This window comes from Bos grunniens, chromosome 25 (genome assembly GCF_055505025.1).
Source record: "Bos grunniens cultivar Pamir isolate PY7600 chromosome 25, Bosgru_T2T1.0, whole genome shotgun sequence".
NCBI lineage: Eukaryota > Metazoa > Chordata > Mammalia > Artiodactyla > Bovidae > Bos > Bos grunniens.
Window position 1 is genome coordinate 40315731 of NC_141189.1, and position 12992 is coordinate 40328722.

General features: G+C 57.6%; 13 non-coding genes across 13 annotated transcripts; all 13 read right to left on the bottom strand.

Moving 5' to 3' along the window:
• Positions 1–1540: 1540 nt before the first annotated feature.
• TRNAP-AGG (transfer RNA proline (anticodon AGG)) lies at positions 1541–1612 on the bottom strand. Its single transcript has one exon. It is a non-coding gene; the product is annotated as a tRNA-Pro (tRNA).
• Positions 1613–2882: 1270 nt separating this feature from the next.
• Positions 2883–2954, bottom strand: TRNAP-UGG (transfer RNA proline (anticodon UGG)). The gene has a single exon. It is a non-coding gene; the product is annotated as a tRNA-Pro (tRNA).
• Positions 2955–3780: 826 nt separating this feature from the next.
• On the bottom strand, positions 3781–3853 carry TRNAK-CUU (transfer RNA lysine (anticodon CUU)). Its single transcript has one exon. It is a non-coding gene; the product is annotated as a tRNA-Lys (tRNA).
• Positions 3854–4287: 434 nt separating this feature from the next.
• TRNAP-UGG (transfer RNA proline (anticodon UGG)) lies at positions 4288–4359 on the bottom strand. Its single transcript has one exon. It is a non-coding gene; the product is annotated as a tRNA-Pro (tRNA).
• Positions 4360–5520: 1161 nt separating this feature from the next.
• Positions 5521–5593, bottom strand: TRNAK-CUU (transfer RNA lysine (anticodon CUU)). The gene has a single exon. It is a non-coding gene; the product is annotated as a tRNA-Lys (tRNA).
• Positions 5594–6327: 734 nt separating this feature from the next.
• TRNAP-AGG (transfer RNA proline (anticodon AGG)) lies at positions 6328–6399 on the bottom strand. The gene has a single exon. It is a non-coding gene; the product is annotated as a tRNA-Pro (tRNA).
• A 783-nt stretch (positions 6400–7182) lies between these two features.
• TRNAP-UGG (transfer RNA proline (anticodon UGG)) lies at positions 7183–7254 on the bottom strand. The gene has a single exon. It is a non-coding gene; the product is annotated as a tRNA-Pro (tRNA).
• Positions 7255–8131: 877 nt separating this feature from the next.
• TRNAK-CUU (transfer RNA lysine (anticodon CUU)) lies at positions 8132–8204 on the bottom strand. Its single transcript has one exon. It is a non-coding gene; the product is annotated as a tRNA-Lys (tRNA).
• Positions 8205–8631: 427 nt separating this feature from the next.
• Positions 8632–8703, bottom strand: TRNAP-AGG (transfer RNA proline (anticodon AGG)). Its single transcript has one exon. It is a non-coding gene; the product is annotated as a tRNA-Pro (tRNA).
• A 781-nt stretch (positions 8704–9484) lies between these two features.
• TRNAP-UGG (transfer RNA proline (anticodon UGG)) lies at positions 9485–9556 on the bottom strand. The gene has a single exon. It is a non-coding gene; the product is annotated as a tRNA-Pro (tRNA).
• A 1165-nt stretch (positions 9557–10721) lies between these two features.
• Positions 10722–10794, bottom strand: TRNAK-CUU (transfer RNA lysine (anticodon CUU)). The gene has a single exon. It is a non-coding gene; the product is annotated as a tRNA-Lys (tRNA).
• A 429-nt stretch (positions 10795–11223) lies between these two features.
• TRNAP-AGG (transfer RNA proline (anticodon AGG)) lies at positions 11224–11295 on the bottom strand. Its single transcript has one exon. It is a non-coding gene; the product is annotated as a tRNA-Pro (tRNA).
• Positions 11296–12078: 783 nt separating this feature from the next.
• TRNAP-UGG (transfer RNA proline (anticodon UGG)) lies at positions 12079–12150 on the bottom strand. Its single transcript has one exon. It is a non-coding gene; the product is annotated as a tRNA-Pro (tRNA).
• Positions 12151–12992: the final 842 nt, after the last annotated feature.

Consider the following 12992-nt stretch of genomic DNA (forward strand, 5'->3'; position numbering starts at 1 on the left):
TTCTTAATTTATCCAATAACTGTAAAGTCATTCTCTAACATGGGTTATGTGTATCTTCTGTCATTATTTCTTATTCAGTTTTTGCAGAGTTCATCAATAGCATTAACTTTTTGTCATTAATCTCTATTGTATGCTTGTATGCTTGTTTTCAACATCATTATTATCTTTTTTTTTTTTTAGTTCAACCAGTTTATTGCTACCAACCATCTCCCTCCAGCCTCATGTATGCGTGCTCAGTCATGTAACTCCATGGACTGCAGTCCGCCAGGCTCCTCTGTCCATGGACTTTTCCAGGCAAGAGTACTAGAGTGGGTTGCCATTTCCTTCTCCATCAACATCATTATTTTCAGCTCTTCATCGTTTCTCCCCTTGTTCTAATTTATCTGGGTTTATTTTTTGCTGTACTTTTTCTAATTTCTTGTCATTAGCTTTAAGCTTGTCTTCTTTATTATACACATCTAAGGCTATCAATTTTCCTCTAACTACTGCTTTAGCTGTGTCTTAAAGGTTTTGATATATAGTATTTTTCATCATCATTTACTTCAAAGTATTTTAAATCCTACTGTAATTTCTTCCTTAACTCATATAACTTCTAGAAGTGTATTGCTTAATTTGTAATATTAGGATATTTTAGGTTTTTTGTTTATTGTATATTATTTATTTTGACGTATTTTTAGTTTACCATTTCTTTCATATTTCGAAACCATTGCATACATCTATTGAGATTTGTTTCACTTTTTGCGTATTTTTAAACAAATACAGTCCTGTTTCATTCTTCTAGAGCATTTTACATAGCTTCGGTTCTCAAATATATTTTCATTATTGTCTTTCATATCTTTATACATAGTAAGGATAGTTGTGTTATAATCTGTATCTATTAATCCTAGCATTTTTCCAACTTTATTTTCACATCTATTGTTCACTGGTTGTTGCTCATGATGCCTAGTTTCCTTGTTATTTTTCATTGTGGCGTCCCATGGCACTCTTTCCAGCATATGCTGAAGACATCCCGGCAAGCACCTGAGACCCCACAGGGGGGTGGGGGTCCCAGTGTCCACCTCTTGCACCTCAAAGGCGGCCTCCGCAGAACAGGGCAGAGGGGATTTGGCTCCTGTCAGGCGCTGGGGCCCAGGACCTTGGGTACCCAGGGGTGCCGGAAGTCCCTGGACTCCTGCTGACTTCCGGCAAGGAAGGAGGGAAGACGCATGAGTCCACGCCAGGTAGAGTGACTGGATTTAGAGTGATGCGAATGCCTGCAGCCCATCGCCTCTCCCCAAGTGGATGCCTTGCCCTCTTGACTAGGGACTGTGGGGCCCAGGCTTGACAGTTCAGAGGCCTCCAACCGAGTAAAAACTGGCTCTTTATGTACAGAGGAAGGAAACACCTCTCCAGTCTTCCGTGCCTGGAACTTGGACTAACAAAGCAGCTTGTGGCCAGATTCGTGGAGACACTTTAGCTCCTGGGCCTCAAAAAAAGTTTTAAAATGACAAGGGGAAGCACAGAGTGGCTCCTGAGACCCGCCGACTGGGGAGGAAAAATAGGGCTCGTCCGGGATTTGAACCCGGGACCTCTCGCACCCTAAGCGAGAATCATACCCCTAGACCAACGAGCCACATGCTTACGCATCTTGGATCTCCTCTTCCACCCGTGGGATCGCGGCTGGACCGGCCATGCCATGGAACTGACGCGGAATGGAGACTCCAATTTCAAGCCCACTGGGAAATGCAGAATCCCAGGACTGATGGACCCGGAGAAAACTGAGCGCTCCCCCAATCCGGAGCCCCGCGTCGCCTCCCCTCGGCCCTAGGACGACAGAGAGCCCCGGACCAGGAAGGGCGGCCGGCCTCTGTCCCCGGGCCGCTCATCGGTCATCGGTCACTTCGCAGGCCTCCTCGCAGCCGCGAGCGCAGGGAACCTGCTGGACAAAGCCGGCGAGGGACTCCGGGGTGCGCGGGAGCGCTCGAGAGCGGGCGGGGGCGCGGAGGGTCCCGGAGCCGCGATCTCTGGGACGCTCGCTTTGGGGGCGGCCGAACCCCCAAGACGTGGCCCCCGGTGATCGCTCAACAAACGCCGGCGGAGTGCACGGAGGGGACACCGCCTCGGCCTCGGCCTCCCGCGCTGCTCTCGCTTCTCCCGGGTCGGCTCCCAGCTCCCGCCCCCGCAGGTCAAAACCTAGAAAGCGCGTTTCGGACGCGGGGCCCCCAACCCACAAGGTTGACTGTGAGAATCGCTTTGTTCTACCGACTGATCCAGCAAAGGTCCCGGCCTCAGATGCCCTAGGATGGCCTGATCTGGGGGTGGTCCCTAGAGGGGGGCGGGTTAGCCCATCAACCAGACCGCGCACCTGGACGGGTCACGATGCCCCTCCCAGCCCAGCTGGGGGAGGAGGCGGGCCCTGCAGTCGGGCTGGGGAGGAGGAGGCCGCCCTCGGAGCAGCGAGAGCCCGCGTCCAGGAGTCGGGGGTCAGGTCGGGGCAGAGTCTGCAGTCGATATGTTCTCCCTCGACGTCCAGCCACTCCCCAGCCCCTCCGGATACTTAGCCCCATTTCTTCACCCTCTCATCAGGGAAAGCCCCGGGGACGATACCCCGACACAAGAATGAAATTGTGCCCAGGGAAGCCCGGGAGTCTCTTTCTCTCTCCCCGCCTCCCCGCCACTAAAATGCAACTTTAAGTTACAGTAGGGCTGATTGGGGGCTGGAGCAGTGATCCTCCCGAATCATCAGAGACCTGGAGCCCAAAGGCAGCCTACGAGGCACTTTCCTTTACTCTGTTTGCAGGAGCGTTACCGCATGTCCCTCTCTCTGAGGACGCTGTCTAGTCTGCGTCTCCCCGATGCTTCCACAAGACCAAACCTCAATCCTCCGCTTAAAGAAAAGGGACGGGCTCGTCCGGGATTTGAACCCGGGACCTCTCGCACCCAAAGCGAGAATCATACCCCTAGACCAACGAGCCACTACATCATTCTCTCTCCCGCCTCCAGTCCTTCTGCAGGTGACTCCAGTGAAGCTCGCTGCCATAGCTCAGATGTCAGCGTGCGCACCGGAGAATCCGGCTCTCGGGGATCGCCGGGTCGCGGGTTCGCAGCCGCAGTCCGGTTTCAGAGCGACGTTTCGATTATCTGCTCCTCGTGCGGCGGGAACTGGAAGAAGACACCCCCCCCACCCCCACCCCCCGATCCAGCTGCAGCTTTGCTCAGTTCTGCCTCAAATAGAGGCAGGAGATTTCCCTCCCAGAACACCTCGCCCGCAAGAGGCCTCTCTTAGGGACCGAAGGGTCCCTGGGCCTGAGGCAAAACAGACTCTGGAACTACTGAACAACCCTATATCCCTCTACTTAATCGACACCTGAACCAAATTTCTCCCCCAACAGAGCAGTCTCTGAGCGAGAGGAGGAGGAGGTTCCTCAGGACCGCTTATTGTCCAGGGGTAGGAGTCTCCATTAGGTGCAAGAGGGTCAAATTCCCAGAGCAGCCTAGGTCTTCACACCTTTTAATTTGGGGGACTTATCAGCCTTTAAGGGCGCTGGTTCTTCCCTTGTCCTGAACTTACTCTCCTAGCCTTCCAGAAATGGGAGTCTAGAAGTTCCCATGTGAGGCCCAACCGTTACAAGAAGCAGACAAGGCGAGGGCAGGGCCCAGCGTGGCTTTCTATGGTGAGCAGGAATCTGTTTATGTCTGCACCCTGTGCCTCCAACAGGGCACTTTTTAGTCGGGAATGGACAGCTGGGAGCAGAAACCAGCACACGTGGCACTGGAATCCACAACAAGCAGCAAAAACTACGCCCAACGTGGGGCTCGAACCCACGACCCTGAGATTAAGAGTCTCATGCTCTACCGACTGAGCTAGCCGGGCGGCTGAGGGTACCCGACTATGGCCAGGTTTCCGAAGTTGACGGGGTGTGGACCGCCCCAAACGAAAGTATGGAGCAGGTACCAGGGTCAGTGGGTAAGTGGAGTGCCTGGATTTGAGGTGGGGGTGGGCTCCGGCTGCAAACGCCAGCAGCGCATCGCCTCTCCCCACGCCGATGCCTTGGCCTCCTGACCGAGAACCTTCGGGTCCAGGCTTGACGGTTCTGAGACCTGCCACCGGCGAAGAACGGGCTCCCGATGCAGAGGAAGGAAACATCTCTGTCTTCCGTTCCTCGTTCCTCCAGCACAGGCTGACACTGTAGCTTGTTAGGAGACTCACGGAGACACTTTGGCTACTGGGTCTCAATGAAAAATTTTAAAACGACAATGGAAGGGCTCAGAGTGGGCCCTGAGACCCGCAAGTGGGGAAGAAAAGCAGGGCTCGTCCGGGATTTGAACCCGGGACCTCTCGCACCCAAAGCGAGAATCATACCCCTAGACCAACGAGCCGCACACACCTGGCTCCCTCCCGCGGTCCTTCCGCAGGTGACTCCGGTGAAGCTCGCCGCCATAGTTCAGTTGTCGGTGTCCCCACCTGCGAACCCCAGGTCACAGGTTCGTAGCTGCAGTCCAGTTTCAGAGGGACGGTTGGATTATCTGCTCCTCGTCCGGCGGGAGCTGGAGGAGACCCCGCAGCTGCAGCTCTGCTCAGTTCTGGCCTCAAACGGAGGCAGGAGACTCCGCGCGCCCAGGGCACCTCGTCTGCAAGAGGCCTCACCTAGGGACCGAGTGAGGGAGGCCTGAGTGAGGGAGGCGGGCAAAACAGATTCTGGAAGAATCCTATATTCCTCTAGTTAATCGACACCTGAATCCAATTCTGCCCCAACGGAGCAGCGTGACTGAACTAGAGGAGGAGCGGGGGGCGGTTTCCAGCCATGGCTCCCTGGTCCAGGGGAAGGAGGAGGGGCTCAGGTTTTCACACTTTGTTTTTTTAAATTGGGACCAGTGTTCCCTGAGGAGGAAAACCCCTGTGAGCCTTAAATGGCGTTGATTCTTGCCTTGTCCTGATCGGCTTACTTTCTTGACCTTCCAGGAATAGGAGTCTACAAGCCCCCATGAGAGACCCAACCGGTACAAGGCGCTGACAAGGACGAGGGCAGGACCCAGCATGGCTTCCGCTGTTGTTCAGCCGCTCAGTCGTGTCCGACTCTATGTGACCCCATGGACGTCAGCACGCCAGGCCTCCCCGTCCATCATCAACTCCAGGAGTTTGCTCTAACTCACGGTCATTGATTCAATGATGCCATCCAACCATCATCCTCTGCCACCCCCTTCTCCTCCTGCCTTCAGTTTTTCCCAACATCAGGGTCTTTTCCAATGAGTTGGCTCTTGGCATCAGGTGGCCAAAGGATTGGAGCTTCAGCATCAGTCCTTCCAATGAATATTCAGGGTTGATTTCCTTTAGGATGGACTGGTTTGATCTCCTCGTAGTGCAAGGGAGTCTTAAGGGTCTTCTCGAACAACACATTTCAAAAGCATCAATGGAGATAAGAAATTTGTGTGTGTCTGCACCCTGTGCCTCCAACAGGGCACCTTTTAGTCGGAAATGGACACCTGGGAGCAGAAGACCAACCCATGTGGGGCAGGAATCCAAATAGGCGGCAAAAACTACGCCCAACGTGGGGCTCGAACCCACGACCCTGAGATTAAGAGTCTCATGCTCTACCGACTGAGCTAGCCGGGCGGCCGCACAAAGCCACCTGCAGACAGGTGTCGGAATTTGACGGCTGTGCTGCTGCTGCTGCTAAGTCGCTTCAGTCGTGTCTGACTCTGTGCGACCCCAGAGACGGCAGCCCACCAGGCTCCCCCGTCCTTGGGATTCTCCAGGCAAGAACACTGGAATGGCTTTCCATTTCCTTCTCCAATGCATGAAAGTGAAAAGTGAAAGTGAAGTCGCTTAGGTTGTCTACTTGAAAGTTATACAGTCGTGTCCGACTCCCAGCGACCCCATGGACCGCAGCCCACCAGGCTCCTCTGTCCATGGGATTTTCCAGGCAAGAGTACTGGAGTGGGCTGCCATTGCCTTCTCCCACGGCTGTGGACCGCCTCAAATGCAGGATGGAGTAAGTCCCGGGGTCAGCGGGGCCATGGGGTGACTGGATTTGAAGCGGGGCTGGGCTCCAGACGCAAACGCCAACAGCGCATCACCTCTGCACGCCGATATCCTGGCCTCCTGACCTGGGACTGTGGGGCCCAGGCTTGACGGTTCAGAGACCTGCAAGCGGAGAACCACCGGCTCTTGATGCAGAAGAAGGGAACCTCTCTCAGTCTTCCGTGCCTGAAACTCGGACTGAAAAAGTAGCTTGTTAAGACACTCGTGGAGACACTTTGGCTACTGGGCCTCAATGAAAATTTTGAAACGACGACAAGGGGAGGCACAGAGTGGACCCTGAGACCCGCAAGTGGGGAAGAAAAGCAGGGCTCGTCCGGGATTTGAACCCGGGACCTCTCGCACCCTAAGCGAGAATCATACCCCTAGACCAACGAGCCGCACACACCAAGGATTTTAGCTCCCCTCTCTGATGCCGTGGTGTCTGGGAGCTGGACCCGCGACGCCAGTGAAGTGGTGCAGAAGGGAGACCCCAATTTCAGACCCACTGGGAAGTGCGGGGTGCCAAGAATGGTGCGCGCGGAGAAAACCCAGCGCTCCCGGGCCGGCAAAACGGACAGAAGCCCCTGCGCTCCGACAGTCCGGGGTCCGCGCCGCCTCCCCTCCGCCGTCGGACGACAGAGAGCCCCGGACCAGGAAGGGCGTTCGGCCTCTGTCCCCGCGCCGCTCATCGGTCACTTCGCAGGCCACCTCGCAGCCGCGAGCGCAGGGGACCCGCTGGACAAAGCCGGCGAGGGACTCCGGGTCGCGCGTGCAGGTGGGGAGCGCTCGAGAGCGGGCGGGGGCGCGGAGGGTCCCGGAGCCTCGATATCTGGGACGCTCGCTTTGCGGGCGGCCGAACCCCCAAGACGTGGCCCCGGGTGATCGCTCAACAAACGCTGGCAGAGTGCATCGAGGGGACACCGCTTCCGCCTCGGTCTCCCGTGTTGCTCGCGCTTCTCCCGGTCAGCTCCCTGATCCCGCCCCCGCAGGTCAAAACCAAGACAGCTCTCTTCGGACTTGGGGCCCCCAACCCCCGAGGCTGAATGTGAGAGTCGCTTTGTTCTACCGACTGATTCGGCCGGACAGCAGCGGTCCTGGCCTCAGATGCCCTAGGCGCGCCTTGAGTCTCCCCGAAGCTTCCACCAGGTCTGCCTTCAGTCCTCCTCTTAAAGAAAAAGGACGGGCTCGTCCGGGATTTGAACCCGGGACCTCTCGCACCCAAAGCGAGAATCATACCCCTAGACCAACGAGCCAACACACACCTCCCACCCCCTCCCCCCGTCCCTCTGCAGGTGACTCCCGAGAAGCTCGCCGCTGTAGCTCAGTTGTCAGTGTGTGCACCTGCGAAACCCGCTCTGTGGGTTCTTGAGGTCGCGGGTTCGCAGCCGAACTCCGGTTGCAGACAGACGGTTAGATTATCTGCTCCTCTTGCGGCGGGAGCTGGAGAGAGACCCCGCAGCTGCAGCTCGGATCAGTTTTGGCCTCAAATGGAGGCAGGAGACTGGCCGCCCAGAACACCTCGCCTGCAGTCGTCCTCACACGGGGACCGATGGGGGGCGGGGGGCGGGGGGAGGCGGTGCCTGGGCCTCCTGAGGAAGTGAGGAAAACAGATTCTGGAAGAACCCTAGATTTCTGAATCCAATTCTGCCCCAACGGTGCAACGTTTTTGAGCGAGAGGAGGAGGAGGAGGCGGTTTCCGGCCATGGATCCCAGGTCCAGGGGAAGGAGGAGGGGCTCAGGTTTTTACACTTTTTTGTGTTTTGATTGGGACCAGTCCTGGTGGGCTGCTGTCTATGCGGTCGCACAGAGTCGGATACGACTGAAGCGACTTAGCAGCAGCAGCAGCAGCAGTGTTCCCTGAGGAGGAAAACCCTTGTGACCCTTAAAGGGCGTTGGTTCTTGCTTTGTCCTGACCTGCTTACTCCCTTGACCTTCCAGAAATGGGAGTCTAGTTATCCCGAATAGAGGCTCATCTGCTACAAAGAGCAGACAATTCCCAGGGCAAGATCGAGGCTGGCTTCCTAAGGTGAGCAGGAATCTGTATGTCTGCACCCTGTGCCTCCAACAGGACAGTTTTAAATCGGAAATCTACAGCTGGGAGCAGAGAATCCAAATAGGTGGCAAAAACTACGCCCAACGTGGGGCTCGAACCCACGACCCTGAGATTAAGAGTCTCATGCTCTACCGACTGAGCTAGCCGGGCGGCTGCACAGAGCCGTCTGCAGACAAGTGTCGGAACTTGACGGCTGTGGACCGCCCCAAATGACAGGATGGAGTAAGTCCCGGGGTCAGCGGGGCCATGGGGTGACTGGATTTGAGGCGGGGCTGGGCTCCAGACGCAAACGCCAACAGCGCATCACCTCTCTGCACGCCGATATCCTGGCCTCCTGACCTGGGACTGTGGGGCCCAGGCTTGACGGTTCAGAGACCTGCAAGAGAAGAACCACCGGCTCTTGATGTAGAGGAAAGGAACCTCTCAATCTTCCGTGCCTGGAACTCGGACTGAAAAAGTAGCTTGTTAAGACACTCGTGGAGACACTTTGGCTACTGGGCCTCAATGAAAATTTTGAAACGACGACAAGGGGAGGCACAGAGTGGGCCCTGAGACCCGCAAGTGGGGAAGAAAAGCAGGGCTCGTCCGGGATTTGAACCCGGGACCTCTCGCACCCTAAGCGAGAATCATACCCCTAGACCAACGAGCCGCACACACCAAGGATTTTAGCTCCCCTCTCTGATGCCGTGGTGTCTAGGAGCTGGACCCGCGACGCCAGTGAGGTGGTGCGAAAGGGAGACCCCAATTTCAGACCCACTGGGAAGTGCGGGGTTCCAGGAATGACGCGCGCGGAGAAAACCCAGCGCTCCCGGGCCGGCAAAACGGACAGAAGCCCCTGCGCTCCGACAGTCCGGGGTCCGCGCCGCCTCCCTTCCGCCGTCGGGCGACAGAGAGCCCCGGACCAGGAAGGGCGTTCGGCCTCTGTCCCCGCGCCGCTCATCGGTCACTTCGCAGGCCACCTCGCAGCCGCGAGCGCAGGGAACCCGCTGGACAAAGCCGGCGAGGGACTCCGGGTCGCGCGTGCAGGTGGGGAGCGCTCGAGAGCGGGCGGGGGCGCGGAGGGTCCCGGAGCCTCGATCTCTGGGACGCTCGCTTTGCGGGCGGCCGAACCCCCAAGACGTGGCCCCGGGTGATCGCTCAACAAATGCCGGCGGAGTGCATCGAGAGGACACCGCCTCCGCCTCGGCCTCCCGTGCTGCTAGCGCTTCTCCCGGCTCAGCTCCCCGCTCCCGCCCCCGCAGGTCAAAACCAAGACAGCTCTCTTCGGACGTGGGGCCCCCAACCCCCGAGGCTGAATGTGAGAGTCGCTTTGTTCTACCGACTGATCCGGCCGGACAGCAGCGGTCCTGGCCTCAGATGCCCTAGGCGCGCCTTGCGTCTCCCCGAAGCTTCCACCAGGTCTGCCTTCAGTCCTCTTAAAGAAAAAGGACGGGCTCGTCCGGGATTTGAACCCGGGACCTCTCGCACCCAAAGCGAGAATCATACCCCTAGACCAACGAGCCAACACACACCTCCCACCCCCTCCCCCCGTCCCTCTGCAGGTGACTCCCGAGAAGCTCGCCGCTGTAGCTCAGTTGTCAGTGTGTGCACCTGCGAAACCCGCTCTGTGGGTTCTTGAGGTCGCGGGTTCGCAGCCGAACTCCGGTTGCAGACAGACGGTTAGATTATCTGCTCCTCTTGCGGCGGGAGCTGGAGGGAGACCCCGCAGCTGCAGCTCGGATCAGTTTTGGCCTCAAATGGAGGCAGGAGACTGGCCGCCCAGAACACCTCGCCTGCAGTCGTCCTCACACGGGGACCGATGGGGGGTGGGGGGTGGGGCGGTGCCTGGGCCTCCTGAGGAAGTGAGGAAAACAGATTCTGGAAGAACCCTAGATTTCTGAATCCAATTCTGCCCCAACGGTGCAACGTTTTTGAGCGAGAGGAGGAGGGGGAGGCGGTTTCCGGCCATGGATCCCAGGTCCAGGGGAAGGAGGAGGGGCTCAGGTTTTTACACTCTTTTGTATTTTGATTAGAACCAGTCCTGGTGGTGGAGAAGGCAATGGCACCCCACTTCAGTACTCTTGCCTGGAGAATCCCATGGACAGAGGAGCCTGGTAGGCTGCAGTCCATGGGGTCGCTGAGTCGGACACGACTGAGCGACTTCACTTTGACTTTTCACTTTCATGCATTGGAGGAGGAAATGGCAACCCACTCCAGTGTTCTTCCCTGGAGAATCCCTTGGACAGAGGAGCCTGGTGGGCTGCCGTCTATGCTGTCGCACAGAGTCGGACACAACTGAAGCGACTTAGCAGCAGCAGCAGCAGCAGTGTTCCCTGAGGAGGAAAACCCTTGTGACCCTTAAAGGGCGTTGGTTCTTGCTTTGTCCTGACCTGCTTACTCCCTTGCTGCTAAGTCACTTCAGTCGTGTCCGACTCTGTGCGACCCCGTAGACGGCTTACTCCCTTGACCTTCCATAAATGGGAGTCTAGCTATCCCGAATAGAGGCCCATCTGCTACAAAGAGCAGACAACTCTGAGGGCAGGACCCAGGCTGGCTTCCTAAGGTGAGCAGGAATCTGTATGTCTGCACCCTGTGCCTCCAACAGGGCAGTTTTAAATCGGAAATCTACAGCTGGGAGCAGAAGACCAACCCACGTGAGCCAAGAATCCAAATAGGTGGCAAAAACTACGCCCAACGTGGGGCTCGAACCCACGACCCTGAGATTAAGAGTCTCATGCTCTACCGACTGAGCTAGCCGGGCGGCTGCACAGAGCCGTCTGCAGACAAGTGTCGGAACTTGACGGCTGTGGACCGCCCCAAATGACAGGATGGAGTAAGTCCCGGGGTCAGCGAGGACGTGGAGGGACTGGATTTGAGGCGGGGCTGGGCTCCAGACGCAAATGCCAGCAGCGCATCTCCTCTCTGCACGCCAATATCCTGGCCTCCTGACCTGGGACTGTGGGACCCAGGCTTGACGGTTCAGAGACCTGCAAGCGAAGAACCACCGGCTCTTAATGCAGAGGAAGGGAACCTCTCTCAGTCTTCCGTGTCTGGAACTCGGACTGAAAATGTAGCTTGTAAAGACACTCGTGGAGACACTTTGGCTACTGGGCCTCAATGAAAATTTTGAAACGACGACAAGGGGAGGCACAGAGTGGGCCCTGAGACCCGCAAGTGGGGAAGAAAAGCAGGGCTCGTCCGGGATTTGAACCCGGGACCTCTCGCACCCTAAGCGAGAATCATACCCCTAGACCAACGAGCCGCACACACTACGGGTTTTGGCTCCCCTCTCTGATGCCGTGGTGTCTGGGAGCTGGACCCGCGACGCCAGTGAGGTGGTGCCGAAGGGAGACCCCAATTTCAGACCCACTGGGAAGTGCGGGGTGCCAAGAATGGTGCGCGCGGAGAAAACCCAGCGCTCCCGGGCCGGCAAAACGGACAGAAGCCCCTGCGCTCCGACAGTCCGGGGTCCGCGCCGCCTCCCTTCCGCCGTCGGGCGACAGAGAGCCCCGGACCAGGAAGGGCGTTCGGCCTCTGTCCCCGCGCCGCTCATCGGTCACTTCGCAGGCCACCTCGCAGCCGCGAGCGCAGGGGACCCGCTGGACAAAGCCGGAGAGGGACTCCGGGTCGCGCGTGCAGGTGGGGAGCGCTCGAGAGCGGGCGGGGGCGCGGAGGGTCCCGGAGCCTCGATCTCTGGGACGCTCGCTTTGCGGGCGGCCGAACCCCCAAGACGTGGCCCCGGGTGATCGCTCAACAAATGCCGGCGGAGTGCATCGAGAGGACACCGCCTCCGCCTCGGCCTCCCGTGCTGCTAGCGCTTCTCCCGGCTCAGCTCCCCGCTCCCGCCCCCGCAGGTCAAAACCAAGACAGCCCTCTTCGAACGTGGGGCCCCCAACCCCCGAGGCTGAATGTGAGAGTCGCTTTGTTCTACCGACTGATCCGGCCGGACAGCAGCGGTCCTGGCCTCAGATGCCCTAGACACACCTTGCGTCTCCCCGACGCTCCATCAGGTCGACCTGCAGTTCTCCTTTTAAAGAAAAGGAACGGGCTCGTCCGGGATTTGAACCCGGGACCTCTCGCACCCAAAGCGAGAATCATACCCCTAGATCAACGAGCCGACACACACAACAACCCCTCCCCCATTCCCTCTGCAGGTGACTCCGGGGAAGCTCGCCGTTGTAGCTCAGTTGTCAGTGTGTGCACCTGCAAAACCCGCTCTGTGGGTTCTTGAGGTCGCGGGTTCGCAGCCGAACTCCGGCCTCAGACAGATGGTTAGCTCATTGGCTCCTCCTGCTGTGGGAGATGGAGGGAGACTGGGAAGCTGCAGCTCTCCGTTCTTGGGAGGTCCCTGAAGCCACCCACCCACCTGGCCTCAAGTGGCTGCCGTTGACTCCAGCCCTGCACCTCGCCCGCAGGCGGCTCTCTCCAGGACCTATCGGGGGTGCCTGGACCTGAGGCAAAGCAGACTCTGCAACTACCGGAACAACCTTTTATCCCTCTATTTAATTGACATCTGAACCAAATTCTCCTCCAAACAGAGCACTATCTCAGCAAGAGGAGGAGAAGGCGGAGGTTCCCAGGGAAGGCTCACTGGTTCAGGCGTGAGTGAAAGTCGCTCAGTCGTGTCCGACTCTTTGTGACCCAATGGACTATACAGTCCGTGGAATTCTTCAGGCCAGAATACTGGATCCATAAGCCATTCCCTTTTCCAAGGGATCTTCCCAACCCAGGGAGACGAACCCAAGTCTCCTGCATAGCAGGCGGATTCTTTACCAGCTGAGCCACTAGGAGTCTCCATTAGGAGCAAAAGGGTCGAATTCCCCGGGCAGCCTAGGTCTTCACACTTTTTAATTGGGGGGCTTGTCAGCTTTAACGGGCATTAGTTCTGGCCTTGTCCTGAACTCCTTACTCCCCTCGCCTTCCAAAAATGGGAGTCTACAAGCCCCCACGAGAGGCCCA